At 41.3% G+C, this 23,445-nt stretch overlaps 2 pseudogenes; one reads left to right on the forward strand and one right to left on the reverse strand.

The window, feature by feature from the left end:
- LOC140513809 (uncharacterized) overlaps nt 1-23,445 on the forward strand; it is a 66,442-nt pseudogene that overhangs the window by 719 nt on the left and 42,278 nt on the right.
- Nucleotides 2,049-3,717, reverse strand: LOC140513804 (sentrin-specific protease 5-like; annotated as a pseudogene).

Here is a 23,445-nt window from a genome sequence, read left to right on the forward strand (position 1 = left end):
GTGCGGTCAGTACACGCGGTTCGCTGCTTCAGGCCGCAGAGGCAGCTTTGGGGCAGCCCCGCTCCCGTCCCTAACCCTGGCTTCTGCTCCCAGTCCAGCTGGTTCCTTCAGGCTGGCCCTGGGACGGCCTTGGATGAATGGGCGCCCCCTGTGACCCTCCCATTCCTCTGTGCCCAGGGAGAAGCTCCTCCCGCAGGTCCCCAAAGACCGAGAGGAGGCCGGGGGAAGCCCCGGCTGCCACACCTCCGTCTGATGTCAGACTGCCTCCTCTGTGAACGATGGCCAAGTCCGCTCTGAGAGGCGATGTGGGGAACTCGGAGACCTTCCGACAGCGGTTCCGGAGATTCCACTACCAGGAGGTGGCTGGGCCCCGGGAAGCTTTCAGCCAGCTCTGGGAGCTGTGCTGTAGGTGGTTACGGCCAGAGGTTCGGACCAAGGAGCAAATCCTGGAGACCCTGGTGCTGGAGCAATTCCTGGCCGTCCTGCCTGGGGAGAGTCAGCCCTGGGTACAGGAGCATCGTCCAGAGAGCGGAGAGGAAGCCGTGACCCTGGTAGAAGATTTGGAGAGAGAACCCAAGAGGCCGGAGTGCCCGGGGAGGAGCGGGGGATTCCGAAAGCAGGGTGAGGGACCACACGACAGGAGAAGTGGGGGTACAACAGGGCCCTTTGGCTCTCTGTACGATGGGTATTATTTCTGCCACGGAAACCAGTGGGTGACCGTTTGGCTGATCCTCCATCTACTATGCCAAAATGTCTCAGCAGTTTCTTGTACCGGGAATAAAAGGAGGGCATTGTTTTGAACTTCTTTACCAAATGTAGCATCTTGATCTCCCCTTTCTCAAGCTCTTTGCTGCCTGGGGAGTGGGATGTGTGGTTCTGCCCCTGTGGGATGATCTCCTTTGATGTCAAGTATTTATCCTTGGAAACCCACCCTAATCTAGCTTTTCATTGAGAACTAACGGGTATTCCGTCTAGGTCGCTGTCCCTGTGAAAGGGCAGGAAGTTCGAGCAGAGAAGGTGACACCTCTAAGATCACCTCTGCAGTTACCAAGTGTTCAGCAGGAAGCAGGGGAGTCCCAGCCCAAGGCTGTGGCCAAGAAAGAATGGGCAAGTTGCCCAGAACTAAGGCCCCAGGAACAACTTAACCTAAAAGAGAAGCTCAGACCTCATCAAAGGACTGGTAAGAATACAGGTTCATTTAGGGAAAAGAGGGAGACACTTTAGGTTAGAGAGCTGACAATGAATGAGTGAGGCACTCTCAGGAGACTTTGGGATGTTTTAGAATGAAGTAGCCATTAGGGATCGCCAGAAGTTCACCCTCTGCCTCCTTGAAGTACCACACTTAACCTACTCACCTCAGTGATCTTTTTTTTTTTTTTTTATAAATTACCCTAAATGTTTTCAAAGGCATTTTTTGCAGAATTTAGCAACTTATTTTCTTTTGTTTCATCTATGTAAAAATAGTATTAATTCACCTTTATCAATATATAATCCTTTTCTGTTTTTTAGGATTTTTTAGGGTTTTTAGGGTTTTCCCCTCCAAGTTGAATTTTTCCGCAAGGTTTCCATTTCCCTGAATCTTTATTTTTGCTACTTTTCTCTGGAACCACCAGTTCCAGTGTTCCACATCTAGTTTGTGAAGCCCAAAATGGACCATATTTTTTTGAGAGTCTGATAAGTACAGGTTTGGCAGAACATCCTAAAGTTCTTATATGTTGTATTCATTCCCTTATATAACTCCCATTGTTGTGCTTAGGTAATAATTTATATCACCTGGTAAATTTTCATGCTGCCTCAATTTTTTTTGTTGTTGCCCTTGTGCCAGTTGGTCATTCTTTACCTTTGAATTATATAGCTTGTTTTTCTTCCTTGTACTCTATTGAACTATATCCTGTTTCTTTTTAATCACCTCTCCAGCTTAAGGCTATTTCAGCATCTCATTCTTTCCCACAGGTTGCTAGCAGATGTTTGCTAGCCACAACCAACTTGGTGTCACTTGTAGGCTTAAAATTGGCGTTCCTTAGACATTTAAGGCACGTATGAAAATATGAAGTAGCATTTTGGTTTATTTGTTGCACTACACAGTTGAAAAATGAATAATTTGACCATCTACTGTGGGTTTTTGTATTGGGTGAGGCACCGTGAAACACAAAGTGTATGTTCACAGTATTTTGCTCTCAAGGAGCTTGTGTTCCAGTTGAAAATCAAAGGTTATATGAAACAGTAGCAAACAATCTGGTTGTTTGCTACTGTATGGTTAAGAGAAGGAAGAGGCTAGAAAAGATAGGAAAAGCTTTCTTGGAATAGGTGGGGCTTTAAGGAGAGTTAATACTAGGCAGAAAGGAGAAATGAAGACATTTCAAGTGAGAGGAACAATAAGAGAGAAGAAACTGAGGCAGGGAAGATCATGCTGTGTTCTTGGAACAGGAAGGAGATTAAATTGCTTTAACTGGAGAAGGAATATTGGAGTAGTAGAAAAATAGGTTGGATTGGTGTGTTCGGGTGAGACTATCTCACTGCTCAGTCTGGTGAAGTGGGATGGATCCCAACCATGGGTGACATTGCCATTCTGCTGACTAGGGAGGGCCTCTCCGACACATGGCTCTGGGCCCCGGGCTACTGGGTGTTCTTGAGTTCTTTCCCTTTGCTGTGGGCCCTAAGGCGCTGCAGTCCATATCTGGGAAAGGAACCTGAGGGAGGGGAGCGGGGCTATTGGGACCTGAGTGAGGGAATGAGCTACAAGTACCCTCTGGCAGCCTTCCTGGCGCTTCTCCCTATGGCCCCTGGCGAACTTCTGCACCCAGCTCCACTGCTGGCCTGTCCGAAGCTTACACGTTCTCCTCGATTTAAACTGGGGGGACCTCAGGATCCGGTACCCAAACGGAATCATGGACAGTTCCTTATACACCCGAAGCAGTGATATCCTTTTCCCCACTATGCTGGCTAAGCTGGGGCCTTCCCGGAGTTAGGGACGGCTGCTCCGGCTCCATTATGTTTGGGCCCAGCCCTTGGTAGCAGCTGCAGTAACAACCATTTCCCTTATGGTTCCTCAAGGTGACTAAGGTGGGGCTGCTCTCCACCTGGCCCTCCCTGCTGGCTGTCCTGAGCCTGCCAGGATCCTGGTGGTCAGTCCTCTGCCTGCAGCCATTGGCCTGACCTAACACACTGCCCACTGGCAAGCCAGCTGCTGCCGTGCGGGGCTCTTCCTCTGACTGGCATTCCTGGGCAGCATTCTCAACAGATGCTGCCAGGCTTTCAACGAGGTGCCCCCGGATGTGGGGGCTTACAGTGCCAGGGATTGGGTAGCTATGGGGAGCAGCCAGGCCCGTTTTCTGGCCCCACTTCCTCTGGAGCCGAAGAACCTTCCTCCCACGCTGGAGGGATTGGTACAGCCTGTGCCAGGTCCTCCGGGTCTCCTGCCTGGCGCGTAAAAGGCAGAACTTTTTAAGGCCCTCAAACCCGGCCCTCCACTTCTCTGAGAAGGCTGGCAAGTGGCTGCTTTTGCTGAGCAGAGATCTTTGCTGGCCTTTCATTGCTCTGTGGCATCGTGGGACCTGGACGCCTGATGCTCTGCCCAGGGCCCTGCTGCGTCACCCAGCCCCCGCCCCAGGGCCCCGCTGGCAAAACAAGTCAATTGTTAGGAAGTTCTTCTTTCTATTAAAGTGAAATCTGCTTCCTTGTAATTTTTGTTCGTGGTTCCATGTTCTGTTGTCCAGGACCAACTCAGTGTGGTGCAGTAGAAAGAGTCCTGGATGGAGAGTCAGAGGACCTGAGTTCAAATTCCCACCTATGCTATGCATCTCTTGGGGCAAGTAATTTTGCTTCTCTGGGCCTCAGTTTCCTCATCTGTAAAATGAAGGCTCCAAATTGTGGCCCTTTGGAAACTTTCAGAAGTTTAAGGCAACCATTCCTTTGTCTCCTCAATCTTCTCTAGGCTTTACATTCCAGTTCCTTTAATCTTTAGAAGGCATGGTTTCAAGTCTCCTCACTTCCTTGATCAACCCCTTCTTAGGGGCTCAGTGCTTAGAACTGGATGCAATGCTCCATATGTTGTCTGAATCAGCCAGAGAAGGGCAGGGCCACCTACCACCGCCTTGCCTTTGAATATTAATAAAGACCAAAATTGCATTTGATTTTGCTGTTGCATTGCCACATCATACTTATTGACTTGTATGGAGTTTTTGATCCATCAGATCCTCCAGATTTTTTTCACTTTAATTGCTATATATCCACATGTCTCCTGCCCTATACTTGATAGCTGTGTTTTTAAGCCCAAATAGAGGACTTTTATCTTTAATATATTTTTCCACATATACAAAGGTTTTTTTTTTTTAATTAATCTATGATTATATTATAGAGAGGCACTACAATGAAAATCTGACTTTAACACTGGAAGAACCTGAGCTCAAGTCCAGCCTCTGGCCCATATTGGCTGAGTGACCCCTGGAAAGTCATTTAAATCAATGTTCTGGGCAACTCTGAAACTATATATTGGAGAGTATTGACTTGCATCGTTAGAGGGACTTCCTTATCTAGGAGCTCCCTATCCCAATGAAAGCACAGACCTGTACCATATCCCTCTCATGATTATATTTTCACCTTGTTAGCTTCAGTTGATCCATACTCATTTGGATCACTGGTCTGTTATTTAGTGTATTAGCTGCTGCTCCTAGCTATGTATCATCTGAAAATTTAAATGCATGTCACCTATATCTTTATTCCACTAAATCACTGGGAAAATTTTGAATAGATTAGAGCTAGATTAGGATCTAGCTTCATTCCATCATAGCCCTTTTCCCTTCAGTCTGACATCAATCAATCCATTCATCACCACACTTTGGGTCTGGTTAGTCAGCCAGTTCTGAATTCACCTAACTATGCCGTTAGCCAGTCCACATTTTGCCATCTTGCCCAAAAGAGTATTATAAAAGGCTTTGTTAATCAAGATATACTATGTTCAAATCCTTGACAACAAAAAGAAATAAGGTTCATTTGACTTCCCTTGTTCTTATTACACCCATGCAGGATCGCAGTGATCACCTCTTCCCTTTCTAAACACTCACAAACCTTGAATTTTACCAGAATTTGCTGTCAAGCTTAGTAACCCAAAGTTTCAATTGCCTACCATTCCCTTTTTTTGAAAACCACACAGCCCCCTTTCTCCTTGTGACCGATTGATAGTTGGTTTCTCCTTTTTTTGCAGGGGACAATAGACTCCATGATGCTGAGCGCTGTCTTGTACAACATGGTGTTTTATGGACTCTATCATCTGCTCATAGTCCTCGGACTCCAGACCGAGTTTCAGAAGCAGATATTTAGAGGTTGCTCCATGGAGTGATGGAACAGCTGGGCATTGCTAGGCCCCATGTAGAATATGCGGCTCATCAGGCTATGAATCTTGTGGGTCCACAGAGCATTGAAGGTACTATGTTTTATCCCTTCTTGGTTTTGCTTTGTCTTTTATTAATTGACTTAAAAAAAACCCTATTACATCCTCTTTGGTCCTTTCCCACTATTTCCCTTTTCTAGGCTTTGTATACCCACATATAAAGGAGGGATTTGCTCCCTATCATAATGTCTTAACTGTAAAATGGGGATAATAACGGCACTTGCTGCACTGGCTTGTTGTGTAGATTAAAAGAGAGAATATTTGTAAAGTGCTTAGCACAGTTGCTGGAACAAAGGAAATGCTTAATAAATGTTTCCTTTCAGTTCTTCTCACCCAGTAATCCAGAAGGCTATGTTTGGGATTGACTAAATGCATGCACTTATATCAGTAACTTGGTACTGGTGTTGATTTAGGTATACTTACCCATTTCCATTAGGCTCCTTTGACTGCATTATACTTCAGTAAATATCTGTATCTTTGTAAAAGCAGGAAATGCCTGGTTAGTCACCCCCGCCGTTGTCATGGAGAAAAGGTTCATGTGACTTTCAGAGTTTCCATTAATATCTTGGATCCTAATTATATGTGTACTGATGGAGAGTTAGTAGCTCACCTGGAAATTAAAAATGAGAGTTTATTCAATTTTCTTTTTAACCAGCTTTTCTAAACAGGAAAATAAACTAACAATCTGACATTTTTTACCAGTTTACTCTTCTCCTACCCTTTCTCCAGTTTTATGTCTTGTAATAATTGTTGTTGTTTGACCAAGACAGAGTGATATCTTGACTTTTGGACGTAGTAAAGAGCATGCTGTTTCCTAACTCTGTCCTTATTCTGTCAATCAATATTGTACTCACTTCAGTGTCAGAAATTCTGGGTTTGAATCTTGACTCTTCCAGTTGCCAACAATGTTACATAAATTCTCTGAGTCTCAGTTTCTTGATCTGTAAAATGAGATTGGTCATATTTGTACAAGTTACTTGAAAAGATTACTGTTAAAATCCCATGAGTTAGTTTTTGTAAAGGTATCGTTCATCCTTCTTTCTCGAAAAGGACCAATGAATGACATGACAAGTGTGGTGTCTTGACTTGCATGTAAATTGGATTGAAGTGAGGCAGAGCTTGGCAAAGTCATCAGCTTCACTCTCTCCTCCAGTCCAGAGGCAAAATAAAAGTCAAGATGACTGGAAATACTGTAGTCTCTGCTTTCATGGGGCTTACAGTGTGGCCAATATTAGTTGCCAGGCCAAGCTTCTGTTGCTTGGTAAAGCCCTTTGTCAATGATACAGCACTATAAAAATGTGAACCTATTTTAATTGTAATTGATTAAAGAACCAAGAATCTCATGATTATGTTCCCAACACAAAGCTGTAAAGGGAATTTCTTTAGATGTTAATCTTCCTTTTTCATGAACTACCATTTTTTGGGGGCTGACTTGTAATTTCAGTGGTGTTGGGGGCTACCAATGCAGATTGGCATCTGTTTGTCACAACTTATAGTCTCAGAGAGTTGTCTGAAGAGTTTGTGACTTTACCCAGAGTCACGCAACTCTTAGGTTTCAGAGGCAAGACTTACACCTAGATTGTCTTTTTGTTTTGTTTTCACTTTCCTTTGTATCATTCACTGTTAACACAGTACCTGGCATAGGTCAGGAACTTAATAACTGCTTGTTTACTTCCTGACTCCAAATGCAACTCTCAGTTCACTTCATCATACCACTGTCTAGTGCTATCAAATGCAAAAAATGTTCCCATGGAAAAATATTCCATTCTGAATTGAGTAAAAACTTGTAGTTAGGTAAAGGTGGTGTCCATGAAACCATCTGGGGTTTTCTTGGCACAGATGCTGGAGTGTGGTTTGCCATTTTCCTTCTCCAGCTCATTTTAAAGAAGAGGAAACCGAGGCAAACAGAGTTAAGTGACTTATCCAGGGTCACACTGGTAGTAAATGTCTGAGGCTGGATTTGAACTCAGAAGATGAGTCCTCTGTTCACTGTGCCAATTAGCTTCCCAACTAATGTAGTTATACAGCCTGTATTTCACATACACAGAACTCAGAACTCTGTTCTCTTCATTAAAATCTAAGTTCTTTGAGGGCAATGACTCTTTTGTCCTTTGCATTATCAGCTTTAATACCCTGGGAAGCACTTGATAAATGCTAGTTGATTGATTGACCCACCTTTGCTGAGGGATACTACTTATTTCAAAAGGCTCACGATTTCTTCACTCCACTAATGTAAATTGCAACTTCTCCATGTCCTAATAGACACTTGTCATGAACTCCTGTGGCTGAAAACACCCATTTTGTGGTGGCCATCCATTAAGACCTTCACCATCAGGTCTACCTCAGGACAGGTTGGCTGGCCTTGTACTAAGCTGACCTGCTGTATGCCTATACAGTCCTATAGAACAACAAGTTATAGAGCTTGGTTTCCTATTATGTCAATGACACAAATTCGTGCATCTCTTTTTCTCAGCCCTGGTTCCATTAAGTATTGATTCTACTTTTGTCTGAACCTTCATCATTATGAATTTATTATATACTACCTTATTACCTCATTGTCCTGGCAAGGGAAGGTCTCCGATGATGTTGGGCAGACCCCTGTGGAGGAGATGTGCTGGGAGGACATGGGCAGTAATCACAGCATGACGAGGTGTGTATTCATTGTAATCTGTACCATTGGAGAGGGTACCCCCATGAATGAGAATCGTGCAACTCTTCCAGGTGAATGTCAGAGTTGGGGGGAGACCTTCAGAATCCTATAGTCTCGGAAACAAGTCACAGTTCAGATTGCACAGATCTGATAAATATTATATATTTATATTTATATAAATAATATTTAGGTAGTCCTATGCATAAAAAGTATTCTACTCTTTTAAATTTGGGGGAAAAGAAATAAGCATTTAAATAGTACTAAAGTAAAAAGATGAGCGTTTTAAACCTAAACATGTAATTGAAGTTTGAGGCCAGTGATCTCATGCCCATATTGTACAGTTGAGGAAATTGAGACGCAGAGACTTGTCTAAGGTTACACACCTAATAAATAACTGAGTCGGGACTAGAACCTACCTCTTCTGTGGTTGATTCTAGCGTTCTTTCTGTTGCCTGTCATTGTCTGCTCAACTTGTCTAAACCTAAATTCATCATCTTCCTTCACTGCATTAAATCGGTTCCCTTTTCTCCTTATCCAAAGCATCACTGTTCTTGCAGTCTTTGAAGCTTGAAACTTTTGAGTAATTTTGGGAGCTTTTTCTCTTTCATTTCTCACATCCAATCATTCACTATGTTTTGTCCATTTTTTCCTTTGAGAATAGATTTGTCCCTTCCTCTTCATTCCCAATACCAACACCCATGTCCAAGGAAGGAAGGAAGGAAGGAAGGAAGAAAACAACTTTTTTATTAAGCCCTTACTGTGTGCCAGGCACTGTGTGCTTTGCAAATATTATTTCATTTGATCCTACTAACAATCCTGGAGAAATAGGTCTATTATTATTCCCATTTCACAGTTGAGGAAACTGAGGCAGACAGAGGTTAAGTGATTTGGCCAGGGTTACGCAGCTGGTAAATGTCTGAGGTCACATTTGAATTCAGGTCTTCCTGACTCTATCCTCTATCACCTGGCTGCCTCATTATTTCGATTCCTATTACTGTAATGGCCTCCTAATTGGCTTTCCTGCCTCTAGTCTTTTCCCCTGGCTTCTTCCTTCCTCCCTGCCCCCAATCCATTTTACGTACCGTTGCCAGATGAATCCTCTAAAACACTTTGAAGCAAATTACTCCTCACAGAATTGGTGACAGGATCAAATGAAGTGATACTCAAAGCATTTGTAACCACCAAGACCTACATAAATGTGTGGGATTATTATAATGTCAAGATTATCAACAACCTACAGTGTACCATATCAAAGCTGAATTCCTCTGCCGAGTTTTCTAAGCTCTTCGAGCATCCAGCCTTTCCCTACTTCTTATACTACACAACGCGATCTTGTCACATCACAGTCAATCCATTTTTCATACGCTTATGCTTAGAGTTTAAATAATATGTAATTGCTTTATGATAAACGTTTAATGATGTTCATCATGGCATTGTCAGATGAGAATATGCAAATTACAGGGGAAAGTGAAATTGGAACCATTTGGATAACAGTATCCAAATGAACTGACCCTGGCGTCCCTACAAAACTCATCTAAAAATATCCCTGAAACACATAGCTTCAGTGCTGTGCCATATGCCAGGGTCAGTTAATATGTCCAGCTGGAATGTTGTCATTTTTGTTACTTATTCTTCAAAATTCTCTTCCCCACTTAATTTTCTTTCTTCTGACAACATTTTTCTTTCCAGTCTGAAAGGAAGAGTAAAGTCACCTTCATTATTAGGTCACTTTATCAAAGTTATGTGATTTTGTGGAAACTCAACAGTTCTCATCAACAGGAAGAAATCTGGGAGAAGCAACATGTGGCAATGGAAAGTTATAGAACCTGAGCTTGAAAGCTTTTGCAGAATGTCTTGTGTAACCTTTGACAAATTATTTAAACTTCTGTACCTCCATTTCTTCAAATGTAAAATGAGGGTATTGGGAGAGAATGCCCAAGGTTCCTTCCATGGTCCTGTTAGGGAAGCTTAGAGAGTTACATATCCTTAAATGACTTGTGTGTGGTCATGTCAAAGGCAGCATACAAACCCAGTTCTTTCTGACTCCTCTATACCAAGGTTCCTTCCATTGCTCCCATCTTCCTCAAAAAACACAATTGATTTAATTCGACATTGTTACAGTTGAGTTCATTCTATTTTTCACAGATGACTGGGGGTAGGAAAAGTGGAATGAAGGGAGTGGACTGCATGGCTCCTCTGGTGCCTTCCAGCCCAAATTCTATGGTCTTCTGAGCAGTGTTTGGTGAGAGGCAAACCATGGCATCGTGAGAAGCTAGTCTTAGAGTCAGGAAGTTCTAGGTTTAAATCCTGATTTTGTCACACATACACTGGTCTGTGACTGTGTAAATAACAACCTCTCAGTCTCCTCTCAGTATATAAGACTACAAATTGGAGAACATATGCCAGTGTGTACCGGTAGAAGGAGTTTCCTTACTAGGAACTTCCTCTATTCATGAAAGCAATGTTCTGGACCAAAAAAATATTTTAATCTACTACTCTCAAAAAAGAAAATCATGCAGTTCAAGATAGGAAGAAGTCATTTTTCTGCTCAGTTTAAAAAACAAAACTGTCAGTCTATTTCACAGAGAGTTTAGAAAATGTCTTATTATGAGCTTAGTGTCATAGAAATGCCCTTTGATCTTGGCCATTTTATGACTGTCATCACCATAGTAACAAGGTATGCTAGTTGCCTTTACCTAGTGGAGCTACGAGAAGATATGGCGGCTTTCCCATTCACTCAGCAAGGAGTCCTCCAGGGTACAGGTGTCTGGAAGAAACCATATTGGTCCTTTTCCTTGTGAATTGTCTCACACAATTCACAAGCTCTGGAGAGCTCTATTTCCACATCAGTCAAAGACTAAGGAATTTCTGTTCCTTGAATGTCTTGTAAGGAACCTCTGTCAAAGTTGGCTGTAAGCCAACCTTCAAAATTACATTTTGTTGGTACAGCCACAGTCAGCTAACATTTATTAAGTACCTACTGTGTGCCAGGCACTAAGCACTGCTTTAACATAAGACACATGGAGTAATGAGTAAAAGGAAACATTCAGTCATATGTTCTAATACCTTGTCAATCACTTCCAGACAGTTTTTGATCTCCAAATGGTTTTCCCTCAATACCCACCACCATTTTCTTTTTTTCAGGCCAACCCTCTTTCCTTCTGTACTATACCTTATGTTTCTTTAGAGGTTTTATCCCATGAAATCCAAAGGCATTTGTAGCTATTAATTCATTGATTCTCACAATGTCCATGTCAAGCAGGTGGGAGGTCAATGTCACGCCATATTATTTCCCAAGTTAATGCATTTAAAAGTATATTGTTGTTATTCAGTTGGATGGGATTGTTTCCCCCCCCCCCGAATTCTTCATATTCCTCATTTCTTGTTGATGTTCAGTTGTGTTTGACTGTTCGGGACTCCATTTGGGATTTTTGTGAGAAAGATATTGGAGGAGTTTGCCATTTTCTTCTCCAGCTCATTTTACAGATGAGGAAACAGGATTAAGTAACTTGCCCAGGATCACACTGCTAGTGTCTGAGGCCAGATTTGAACTCAGGGAGATGAGTCTTCGTGACTCCAGGACCAACACTACCCACTGCATCACCTAGTTTCACTGTAGGGCATATATACCAAAGGGAGGTAAATTAAGTCAAACAAAAAAAATCAATAAGGATTTATTAAGTGCTTATTATCTGCTGGGGATACAAAGAAAGGCAAAAAGTAGTCTCTGCTATTGAGTAGTACATAACCTAGTGGAGGAAACAATATACAAACAACTGTCTACAAGTAAATAAATATGATAAATTGTAGGTAATCTCAGAAGGAAGGCGCTGGTAACAAGGGAGCCGGGCAAAGGCTTCTTGCAGAAAGTTGAGACTTGAAGGAAGTGGGGGATGCTGGGAGGCAGAGAAAGGGAAGGAGTCATGGGGGACAGCCAGGGAAGGTGCATGGAGCTGGGAGGTGGAGTGTTTTGTTAAAAAAAACCCAAAAAACCTCAGCAAGATGGGCATTGTCCTTGAACTGTAGGACAGATGGAGAGAAGGAGACTAGAAAGACAGGAAAGGGCCAGGTTATGAAAAATGCTTTCTTTATGGTCCATTAAATTTGCTATTTCTTAAAAAAAAGTTTTTATTGAGGTCTTTTTCTACCACATCACCATGGTTTCCCCTAGTATCCTTTCCCCTCTCCCTTCCAGAGGAACAAAGGAAGGAAATATGCTGGGGTTTTTGAATATAATAAAGAAAATAACCAAAAAAAAAATCAACGTAACAGATCAATACCTTGAAAAAGTCTGAAAATGTGCAACATACAGTTCTTATGTACCTCTATGGCCAAGATCAAAAAACATTTCTGTTACACTAAGGATTTGGATTAGATGACTTCTGGGCTCTCTGAGCCTATGAACCTCTCCAGACTTGGTCCTGGCCTTCAAATGACAGATGTGTAGTCATATCTGCTAGATTTCTTTTTTAAGGACCATACCTTAAACCCAAATCACTCTGGCTCTCATTAACTGTCCCACCATAGGTTCCAGCTCAAGTCTCATTTGGTCTTTGGGCTCTGATGGCTCTGAGTGAGTATAAATTGCAATGGTCTCTGTTTTGGCCAGAAACCCTGACAGTCTTCCCCTCCCAAATTGATTTTTTTTGCTTTGGGTAGGTAAAAGTGGCCTTTCTTTGCCTCATTTTTCACCTAGCTTTAATCACTGAATGGATGTTGCTTGAGTCAGAGACCTGGGAAAGACCTTAGCTTAAAAAAGGCCAAGGTCTCCTATTGCATTGGGGCCATCCCTAGTCTTCCTGATCTATATCTTGCCACTTGCACCCAGATGTCTCTGGAGGGGAGAGAGAGGCTGGTTATTTTGTACAGCCCTGCCCCAGTTAACAATTCACTTGCAAGTCATGATGTCATGGTTGTCTTTAAGAATGAAAGACAATCAACCTACTACGTTAAGCTCTGGCAATACAAACACGATGAATGAAATAATCCCTCTTCTCAAAAAGTTTATGCTCTAATGAGAGAGACAACAAATACACACACACATATAGACACATATATACATACATACTGAAAATAATAAAGAGAATGAAAACAAAGTAGTTTAATATAAAGTAGAGAGGGAGGGGTGGTGGTGCTAGAATGTGGAAAGACCATGTGAAAGGTCTTCAGCGATGTCTTGAAGGAAGAGAGGAATTTTGTAATGTAGAGATAAGTAGGTATTATATTCCAGGCATGAAGGATAACCATGAAGGAGAAGGAGATCATTGTGAGGAATAAAGTGGCCTCAATTTTCCAGGCAAAGTATGGGAGGCTTGAGAGAAGAAAAGGTTTGGAATAGCTTCTCTGGAATTGTGAGTTGGGAATTCAGTTAGGAAGGAATTAAATCATAACAGTAGTCAGCATTTATATAACACTTTAAGATGTACAAAGAATGGTAAATATTTCATTCACTTTATCCTCACAAAAACCCTGGGAGGCAATTGTTTGCATTTTACTAAAGACAAAGCAGAGGCAGACAAATTAAGTGACTTACCCAAAGTCTCTGAGCTAATCAGGAAGACTCATTTTCCTGAGTTCAAATATGGCTGTGTGACCCTGGGTAAGTCATTTGATCCTGTTTGCCTTGGTTTCCTCATCTATAAGTGATCTGGAGAAGGAAATGGCAAACCACTCTATTATCTTTGCCAACAAAACCCCAAATGGGGATCACGCAGAGTCAGATCTGACTGAAAAATGACTTAACAACAACACAGCAACACTCTTCTGTCTAGTTACCTCCTAATAATGATAATAACTATGCCACAATTATATATACCGTATATATACACACATATGTGTGCATATATGTGTATGTAGGTGTGTATATATGTGTATGCACACATACATATTCAAATACACACCAGTAGGTAGGTGCTATTATGATCCCAATTTTAAAGGTGAGGAAACTGAGACACAGGTTAAGTGACTTGCCCAGGATCATACAGGTAGGTGTCTGAGACAAGATTTGAACTCAGGTCTTCCGAATTCCATGTTTAACTCCCTATTCTCTGTACCACTAGCTGCCAGTGAGGGTCCAGCTGAAGCTAGATAACACAAATTTATAGTGAATCCAGTTGGTTTCCCTTGCATTATGAGAAATCATTGAGAAAATGACACAGTCATTTGGAGCTCACAAAGAGGGAGCTGCAATTCTCGATTTCACCACAAGAGGACAGCAGCTGCATCTTATTTGTAGGTAAGAGGAAAGCCACACAAAGTGAACCTGTCAGGCACTGTACATTTGGAGGCCCTGTGGGTCCCTGGGAAGCCTCAGCTGATTTTTGTTTTCAGAGGACCAGAAAAATCACCCTATTTCCAGGTCATCTGTGGTGTGGTGAACCCTAAGATCTAATAGGACTGGATCACAGGTTTTACAGTTGAAATGGAAACTGATATTTGTTTGGTCCTTTAGGTCATCCTGGACCCACCATTCTCTATGTGCCCCTCCAGTTAGCTCTCCATCCTTTCCTCTGCCACTGAGCTCAGAGGATGTGCCAGGGCCACTCTGGACCGAAGCAAACTGCTTCATTAGAGCTACACTAGGAATACAAGAACGAAATGCCTTCATCCTTTCTTCCTCTATGTTGCGTATCAGCTTGCATGTATGAGCTGGAGCTGTTTCCCTAGCATTATTTTAAGTACGTAACAGTGGTGACTTTTACATTTTTCGTCTGTGTAACTTTTCAGCTTTATACTGTATAAGATAATGAAATCCTGCTTCTAAAGCCTAGAAAATGTCCTTTTTTTCTGTTTGCGTTATTATTAAAATTTTGGATAAACTGGATAAGATGACATCTAAAGTCTCATGATTCTGGTCAGACCATGGAAAGGCTCATGTGAGTTGCTCATTTTATACTTGAAGTCTAACCACCATTGTACTTCTGAATTTCCAGATAAAATGACTGTTTGAATGAGAAAGTCAGGGACCTGTGTGTTTTAAGAAGAATGATTGATTTTAACATGGAAGTGATAACCTTCACTTTTTGCCATATCACTAAGTGCCCATACTTATTGGTTACACACCAATGTGAACAAGATTGATCCTGGCAAAATTGTGAAGTGAGCAGAGCTGGTCTACTTTGGTAATTCTCTCACATCTAGACTCTTGAAGACACTTACTTGGCTCTGCCTTTTGGAGTAATTCATTGGCAAGTAACAGTAATTCCCAAATAAATCAGTGGATTATGTTTATTCCTCTGTAGTAGCATTAGCATATATGAGAAATACTTCTGGGAAAAGGGTTTTGATTTGAATAATTTAGGGAAAGTAGATATAGAAGGCCCTATAACCTAACTACTCCTTGGCTTGTGCTAAGTGAGGCAATCTTTCTGGGTCTCAGTGATCCCTTGGGGAAACTGGAATAATCATGTACAACTTTTTGTATTGGAACATTGTTTCCCAGACCATATTTCCCAGAATCCTGGTATTCCAAATGATTCAGAAAGGAGTTCAGGGAGAAAATTTCCAATGTCAGCAATATTTCCAGCCCCCCCTCCCCCCAAAAAATTTGCTATAAAGTATTGCATGTACTTAAAACTTTTACGTGTGCCATTTTTAAAATGTGAAAAGGGTTTAAGTTTTTTCTTTCTTTCTTTCTTTTTTGTGCTTTAAAATTTCCAACACTTTATCTTTGGAGTTTTGTATTGTATACATTTACCATGACCCTTGTCCAGCATTTCTTGGTTCTGTCCATATATTTCAAGCTGAAAATCTGTGATATAATTAAGTGTGGAAACCCCTGTCCTGCAGAAACAACTGGCAAAATGGGAACATTTTGTGTAAATAAATTATTATTCATAATATTCTAATAGAGTAGTAAAAATGATTTTAGTTGCTTGGTTGCCAACGAACTCCTTTCTAAGGGGATATACCCCAATTATCCAAATCAAGGAGAAAGTTTAATGTGAATAATATAAGACAATAGATACTCCCTAGTTCATTTTGGAATGCAGACACAAATTCACTCAGGCTCAAATCCTCTGTGCCCAAGTCTGATTTCACTCCCAGCTCAGGGCTAGTTGGGCAATAGGGCTGAGGCAGGAAGCCCATGTTTTCCCAGATAATCTCCAACAATGAATGCAGACGGATATAGGAGGACTCCAGCTTACCAATGGGTTGTGTTCCCAAAATCCATTTCTAAGTGGTTTGGAACTCAGAATGGATTTTTCCATAAAATCAGTATATAATGTGTGTGTGGGGGGAGGGGGGGGGAGGGTTGGGATGTGGGAGAGGAAGGGGGGATAGAGTTGAGAAAGTACAAAGATAAATGTTTTTTTTTCCTAAATATCAGCAAAAATCAGCATCAGCAGTAGGAAGACCTCTGTCTTCACTAAAACAGAAGTATCTTCATTTAAAACAATGAAGATGACCATGGTAGATACCTATGGTGGTCATACAAATCCTTGTTTCATCCTCTGATAGGTGTTGCAATTCAAAGGATCCCTGGACAAATTTATCTCTTTGCATCTACCAAGGACTCTTTTACGATCTTAATTCATGGGACCTTATTAGAAGAGTGCCTTTGATGTTGCATTTTGATCTAGAGTTTCACATGTTTTTTTCATAATCAACAAATGGCAATCAATGAGATCTTATGTTCCTTAGACAAATTTTGGTTCCTTATGTTTCCTATAGTCAGTCTAGATTGAGTGTTTCGAAAAAATGCGCCCGTTCCCATCTCGTATTTTCATCAAGCGTACTTTTCATAGTATGTAGATCATTCTCACAAAGATTTTATAAAGATGAGAAAACAAGCATTTGGGTCAGTAGTTACTGATGTCTTAATTGCTCTATAAAAATAATACCATTTGTGATACCTCCTCTCTTCCCTAGGTCATTTGGTATTTTCAGTGCTTTCTGATATTTTCAAAAATGATCCCTAGGTTCTTGCAAAATTGTGTTACCAACAACATAAGCCTCTTTTGTGCATACTTTGTTTTGGTGAAACTTGTATTGTTTTCATCTCTGTAGTGTCAATTTTATTTTCTTATAGAGCATGGCAAGGGCTGAATTCTGTGTTTTCATGATCAGCAATGATGAAAATGATTGGCCATAGAAATGTTGACAGATCTGTTCCATTTTTTTGTCTGTTTCTTTTTCTTCTTCCAGTTTCAAACTTTCTACATATTCCTATTCATTGTTCTTCACTGTTTTGTGAAATGATCCTGCTTAGAATTAACACCTGTGCAAGTCACAAATCTTGAAATATTAAAGAAGGGTAATAGTGTAGTTTGTATCCCCGAACCTATTCAATTTGACATTGAGAGGGAGCTAGTTAGAATTGTGATAGGTAGCTGTTCGATATACTGGGTGATACTCTGGACTAGAGTAAGGAAGACCTGAATTCAAATCCTACCTCAGATACTTACTAGCTATGTGACCCTGGGCAACTCACTAAACTACTCTCAGCCTCAGTTTTCTGACTTGTTAAATGAGGATAATAATGGTTTCTATTACATTGGCTTGAAATGAGGATCCCATGACATAGCATATATAAAGTGCATGGCAGACCTTAAAATGCTATATAAATGTTAGCTGCTATTATTATTAGTTAGAGCAAGTCAGCTTGGAATGAACACTATTTCATATCTGCATAAATCCCTCACTTAGTGCATATTCATTCAGTGTTCATTATTTTGACAGGCATCGATCAAGCTCATATTACATGTAAAACTATCTGCTAGGTGTTGAGTATTCATTTAAAAAATGACATACTCTCTTTGCTCAATGAATTTATAGCCTAAGCGGGAGGGGATAACCTGGAGGTGAATAAATACAATGCAGAGTAAACGTGCAAAGGAGGTAACTATTTGAAGTATTTTGACAAGATCACTTTCAACTGGGAGGATCAAGAAAGTTGATACCTGTACTGATTCTATAAGAGAAAGGAGGAGGAAAGAATTTAAATAGGTGGAAATGAGAAGGCAGCGTATGCCAAAACTGTCTGCATTTGTGTGCAAGATAAGAGCAAGGTAATGTGGGTATTGGAGAGCTGACTGCTCTGGAACCCCAGCTCCCTTCCATCTACTTGGGTTGGTATAATCCTTCTCTGTTTGGGAGGTAACAGTAGTAACCCTAGGATTGGTGGAAAACCACATGCAGGTTTGTTTACATGATCTTTTAGGGGGAGATTTGTTCATTAGGAAATGCACAGACAAACTTACTTCTTAGATCAAATTGGTACAAATGCCTTGAGTTCCATAGCTCAGGAAGAAAGTTATTGGAGTAGGCTGAAGAGATTTGAAAGATCACAAGCTTGGCCCCAGCGTTATAAAATTAATCCTTGCCCCTAAGTTGTAGTGTTCCTTGGGACTCTAGTGTGAGAAGGAGGGAGTGCACAGGGGAGATGCCAGTGTATTAACCAAGGCACTAAAATTAATTGTATAGTAGTGTAGAGAGCCTGCAAGTCAAGAGACCTCAGTTCAAGTGCTCATTTAGCCATTAACTAGGTGGGTCATACTAGTCCAATTATTTAATATCTCTGTATCTTTTTGCTCCTGTATAAAGTAGCAACAGTTCTTATGTACCTACATCATACTCTTGTCACAGGGTGTACAGGATGTTCAGGGAGGACAGACACCTCTGAGGTGAGGGATTGTCAAACCCTTTTCAGGGCTGCTTATCCACCTCTGGTATCCACCTCTTACCCAACTCTCACGTGCAGCTTCCATGACTCTGTGTTGACCACACTGGTCTGAGAGCCAGAAGCCAGAGGGAGGCTCTTCTGAATCCCTGAGTTCCTAATTTTTGTCTTCTGATCTTGTTGCTTGATAGGGTGCCTTACTGAGTGGCAGGTGCTCAAGGAAATTGAGAATGTCATTCCATCAGTCAGCCAGCAGGCATTTACTAAGTACATACTACTGTTCTGAGGAATACAAAGAAAAAATTAAAAAGCAGTCCCTAACATAAAAAAGTTCACATTTTTATGGGGGAGATAAACATGTACACAAATGGGTACCTACAGGATACAGAACATATGGAATTAATCATTGAGGGGGGAGACATTAGCAGTTGGGGAGGTCAGGTAAGTAGGGAAGTTATTTGCTAGATGAACCTGAAAAAGAACAAAGCCAATCATATGAACAGATTTGGCTCAGCCTAGGTAAAGGAATGATGCTTACTGTAAGGTTAAAATGACCTTAGAGTATTAGGACTTTCTGGTTCTAATCATAATTAAGTTTTATCATTCCAGTAGTGGTTCTCCTTTGGTACTCTGTTAACATCATCCTTCTCCTGGGCCTTTTCACAGAGATTGTGACTGATATAGCTACCAGATGCTAGACCTGTTGAAGCCTGTGAAAGGCAATCTACCAGTTTTCTGGTGATTTTTGAAGATTTTTGATTGTTTATCAACAAGTCATATTGTCTCTTAAGGCGAGCAACCAACATTAACTTCCCAAATATCAGCAATAGACAGGAGAATTGGGGCAAATCTTTTGCTGAAAATGAGCATAAGATATCTGCCCCTGGAACCTAACTGTGGAGTTTCTCTATCTTCTCCCCTGCCTCTTTTTAATTTCAATCCACAGTGAATCATGAGAAGGACCGTTTGCTGAGGGCCATTCAAACTCTGAATAGTAGCTGGTCACTGAAGTGTGCAAAAATGTGGCAGTGCTAAAGGTGCTATTGTCTTAAAATAAGGGAAGAATAAGGCCAAGCAGTTGTCCTGACAGTAAATGATACTTTATAATCATATTAGAAGGATTTCTGTGTGTATGCGTTCAGCAGAATGTTTGGCAGTTAGCTTCCATTTAACTAGATTTATATATAGCACACAGGAGTCTTTTAAGTGCCTTCGTTTTTTTTATGGGACAAGCTTTGGTGCCGAGGGGTCTGGTCTAGGGACAAGCAGAGACTCCCTGCATTTAAGAGAGTGGTCAAGTTATCCATCTCAAGGTCCATGATTACAATAGGATCTATGGCAATGTCCCAAATGCAGCTTATCTAGACCAGTCCTCCTGACTTCCCTCAAACCTGGCCTGTAGCCTGGGACAAGCCAGGCAAACTCTCTGGGACTCAGTGACCCTATTTGGTGAATGGGAATAGTGCCATGCAACCTGATCTCCTTGAGAAGTTGCCAGTAAAAATGACTGGCAAACACAAAGGAAAACAGGAAAATGTCATACAAATACTTGCTGTTATTATTAGTAATATTTGCATAGCTTTTCCTCTGAGGCTTCACACAGTGCTTTGTTCTTCCATTCTCTAATGCCATTTTCAAGTAATATTTCTGTATCATAATCATCTTTGTGTTTAATCCTCTACAGTTCTTTAGAAGATTCCCTCTCATTCCAAGCTGAAATTTCCCTTGGCATCATCCACAGTCAGTTTTTAGTACCTGCTAAGCCCCAGGAGTCATCCTGCCATCTTTCTGGCATGATGGTTGTGTCAACATGCTTCCAGGAAGGATTTTCTAAACTTTGTATCTCTTTCAATTGCTAGCATACAATAAGTGCTTAATATATTACACCATAAAACAGGGTAAGAGCCAGATGACCACTTGTCAGGGGTAAAAAAGGCAGTAATGTGGAAGAGACTACTTTGATTGGGTCATGAAATGGCACTGTTGGCCCCTGACAACTTGATAGGTTGTATGGATGTAGGGAGTATGGGAGTCTACTGGAGGAGAAAGGGTAGAATAAAGCTTATCATGGATGATGAGAAGACATATAGCATTTGTATATGCCCATGATATTCCTAAGGCAGATGTATGTCTTCTCAACTTGGGCAGGGGCTCAGACTGTAAATGCCAGCCATTCCCAGTGGCTAGCATGTTATTATTGTGCAGCATTTTAGTTGTGTCCAATTTTCATAGCTTCATTTGGGGTTCCCTTGCCAAAGATACTGGAGTGGTTTACCATTTCCTTCTCCAGTTCATTTTGAAGATGAGGAAACTGAGGCAAACAGGGTTAAGTGACTTGCCCAGGATCACACAACTAGTAAGTGCCTGATGCCAGATTTGAACTCAGGAAGATGAGTCTTCCTGACTCCAGGCCTGGCACTTTATCTACTGTACCACCCAGCTGCCTTTGGGTAGTATAGACTTTTGCTAATTGTGGGTCGTTACTTAGTGTTACTTACTGATTAGAGTTATATTACTGGGAAATACTGCTCCTCTCAGGAAGATAAGTCAAATAGATGATCTTCAAGGGTCCAGCACTGCCAGGAGTGGCTGGAAAATAAATGAAAAGTGATTGGCCTAAGGTATAGTTAAAGAGTGATGGAAAGAGGAATGCTTTCTCTGAATATGGGTTTGGAGAAGAACTCTTGCCTAAGGAACCACGGTTGCTGACATGTTCTATACAAAACTTTTTTTAGCTTTGAACCATATGAAAGCTCTTGTGTGAGAAGGAAGGATTATGTTTTGGTTGTTTCTATCACGTTTGCATACTTGGGCTCCGCTCATTGGCAGTGTGTCACCTTTGAATCAGAAGGACAGCAACATATATCAGTGGGTAGCAAAATCAATGACTTGGTCTTCTTTAATGTATAGGTGGCAAGTGTTTATCACATAGGTGCCATATCTGTATGTGTGTAGGAGAAACAGCATTGGAACCAAAGTCAAAGAATTGGAATTATAATCCTGGTTTTGCCATGGGCTGGAGGTGGGCCTTAGGCAAGTGGTTTAGCTTTCTCTGCATCTGTTTTCTCATCGGTAAGATGGAAATAATACAGTCCTACCAACTCCTATTGAATTGTAGTGAAGATGCAACGAGAATGTATATGACAGTGCTCTGAAAAGCATGCTACTATCCATTCGTTTTTCAGCTGTTGTCCAATTCTTCATGACGTCATTTAGGGTTTTCTTGCAAACATACTGGAGTGGTTTGCCATTTCCTTCTCCAACACATTTGACCAATAAAGAAACTGAGGCAAACAGAGTTAAGTGACTTGCCCAGAGTCACACAGCTAGAAAAGTGTCTTAGGTCAGATTTGATCTTAGGAAGAACAATGTTCCTGACTCCAGACCAACACTCTTACCTACTGTGCCACCCTGCTCTAAAAAGTACACATTACTATACAAAAGCCAATGAATTAGAATAAAATGATAAGTGAATGTTAGGGATAAAAATTATCCTAGAGTACTCCATCTACCTTATTTTACTGATGGACAAATTGAGGCTTAGGAAAGTTAAGTGATTTGACTAATGTCACATGAATAGTTGGTGGCAGGTTGAGGACTAGAATGCAGAATGTGAGAGCTGATGGGACCAACCCCACCTGGTTTCAACAATTGGGAAACTGAGGCTCAGCACTTACCCAAGGTAATAGTTATTTAGTAGCAGCTTGTCTTACTCCACATCCAATATATTTTCTGTTCTTTTGCACCATGAAGCACATAAGGCAGCTAAATGGAATACTGGAAAGAGCACTGGGTTCTGAACCAGGAAGGTATCTTTGTGAGTTCAAATCCGTTCTTAGAAACCTTTTTGCTGTGTGACCCTGAGCAAGTCACCACCCTGTTTGCCTTAGTTTCCTCATCTATAAAATGAGCTGGAGAAGGAAATGGCAAATCACTCCAGTATCTTTGCCAAGAAAATCTCAAACGGAGTCACAGAGAGTCAGACTGAAAAAAGACTGAAAAATGACTTAATAACATAGCACATATAAACTTGGGGCTCCCTCTCAACCCTGACTTAAAGGTCCAGAAGGTGCCTGTAGGTTGCTTTTCAGAGTCTAGGGGTAGCCCTAAGGTGTTGGGGCTGTTTTCTAATGCTATGGCTTATGAGCACTACTGTTATGTTTCTTACCATGATGATCAGTTGTTATTAATTAACCCTTTTAGAAAAAGGGTTTTCTTTTACAAAGGTAGTAGATAGTAAGAACAGTTGGTAGAAAACAGCCTTCCCCCAAAGTCTGCGATACACTTTTCCATCACTACATACAGAGTCCAGGATAAAAAGCAGATTCAGACTCTAGAACACATGGCAAAGGAGTAACTCATAGTTCCTGAAAATTCTGTAATTCTGAAGGTGATTCCTTTAGGTGAAGTATAGTTTTTCTGCTGGAATCTTTGTAGACCTTTGAATCTATTTCCTCATCATGTTCAGTCTTGCCCTTGACTTTCAACACAGACGTTGTCACCAGCCAATCCTGGGGCACTTCTAGGATGTTGATGGTAAGTGGTAAGGTGGAAAATCTAAAATCTTTGGGCCTTTTGCAGCTTGAAGGGGGGTTCTCCTTCAGCTGGGGTGGGAGGAGACCTAGGCCACAGATGAAATGTTCTTCTCCCTCCAAGTCCAAGTGATTCCTTTTTATCTCTTCCTCTTCTTCCTTGTCATATATTCAAGTATTCAGGTTCTAAAGTAACTCTCTGGTAGTATGTAGGTCCCACAAGGTGTTGCCAAGTCCCTCATTCAAATAGAAC

This window comes from Notamacropus eugenii, chromosome 7 (assembly GCF_028372415.1).
Source record: "Notamacropus eugenii isolate mMacEug1 chromosome 7, mMacEug1.pri_v2, whole genome shotgun sequence".
Taxonomy (NCBI): Eukaryota; Metazoa; Chordata; class Mammalia; order Diprotodontia; family Macropodidae; genus Notamacropus; species Notamacropus eugenii.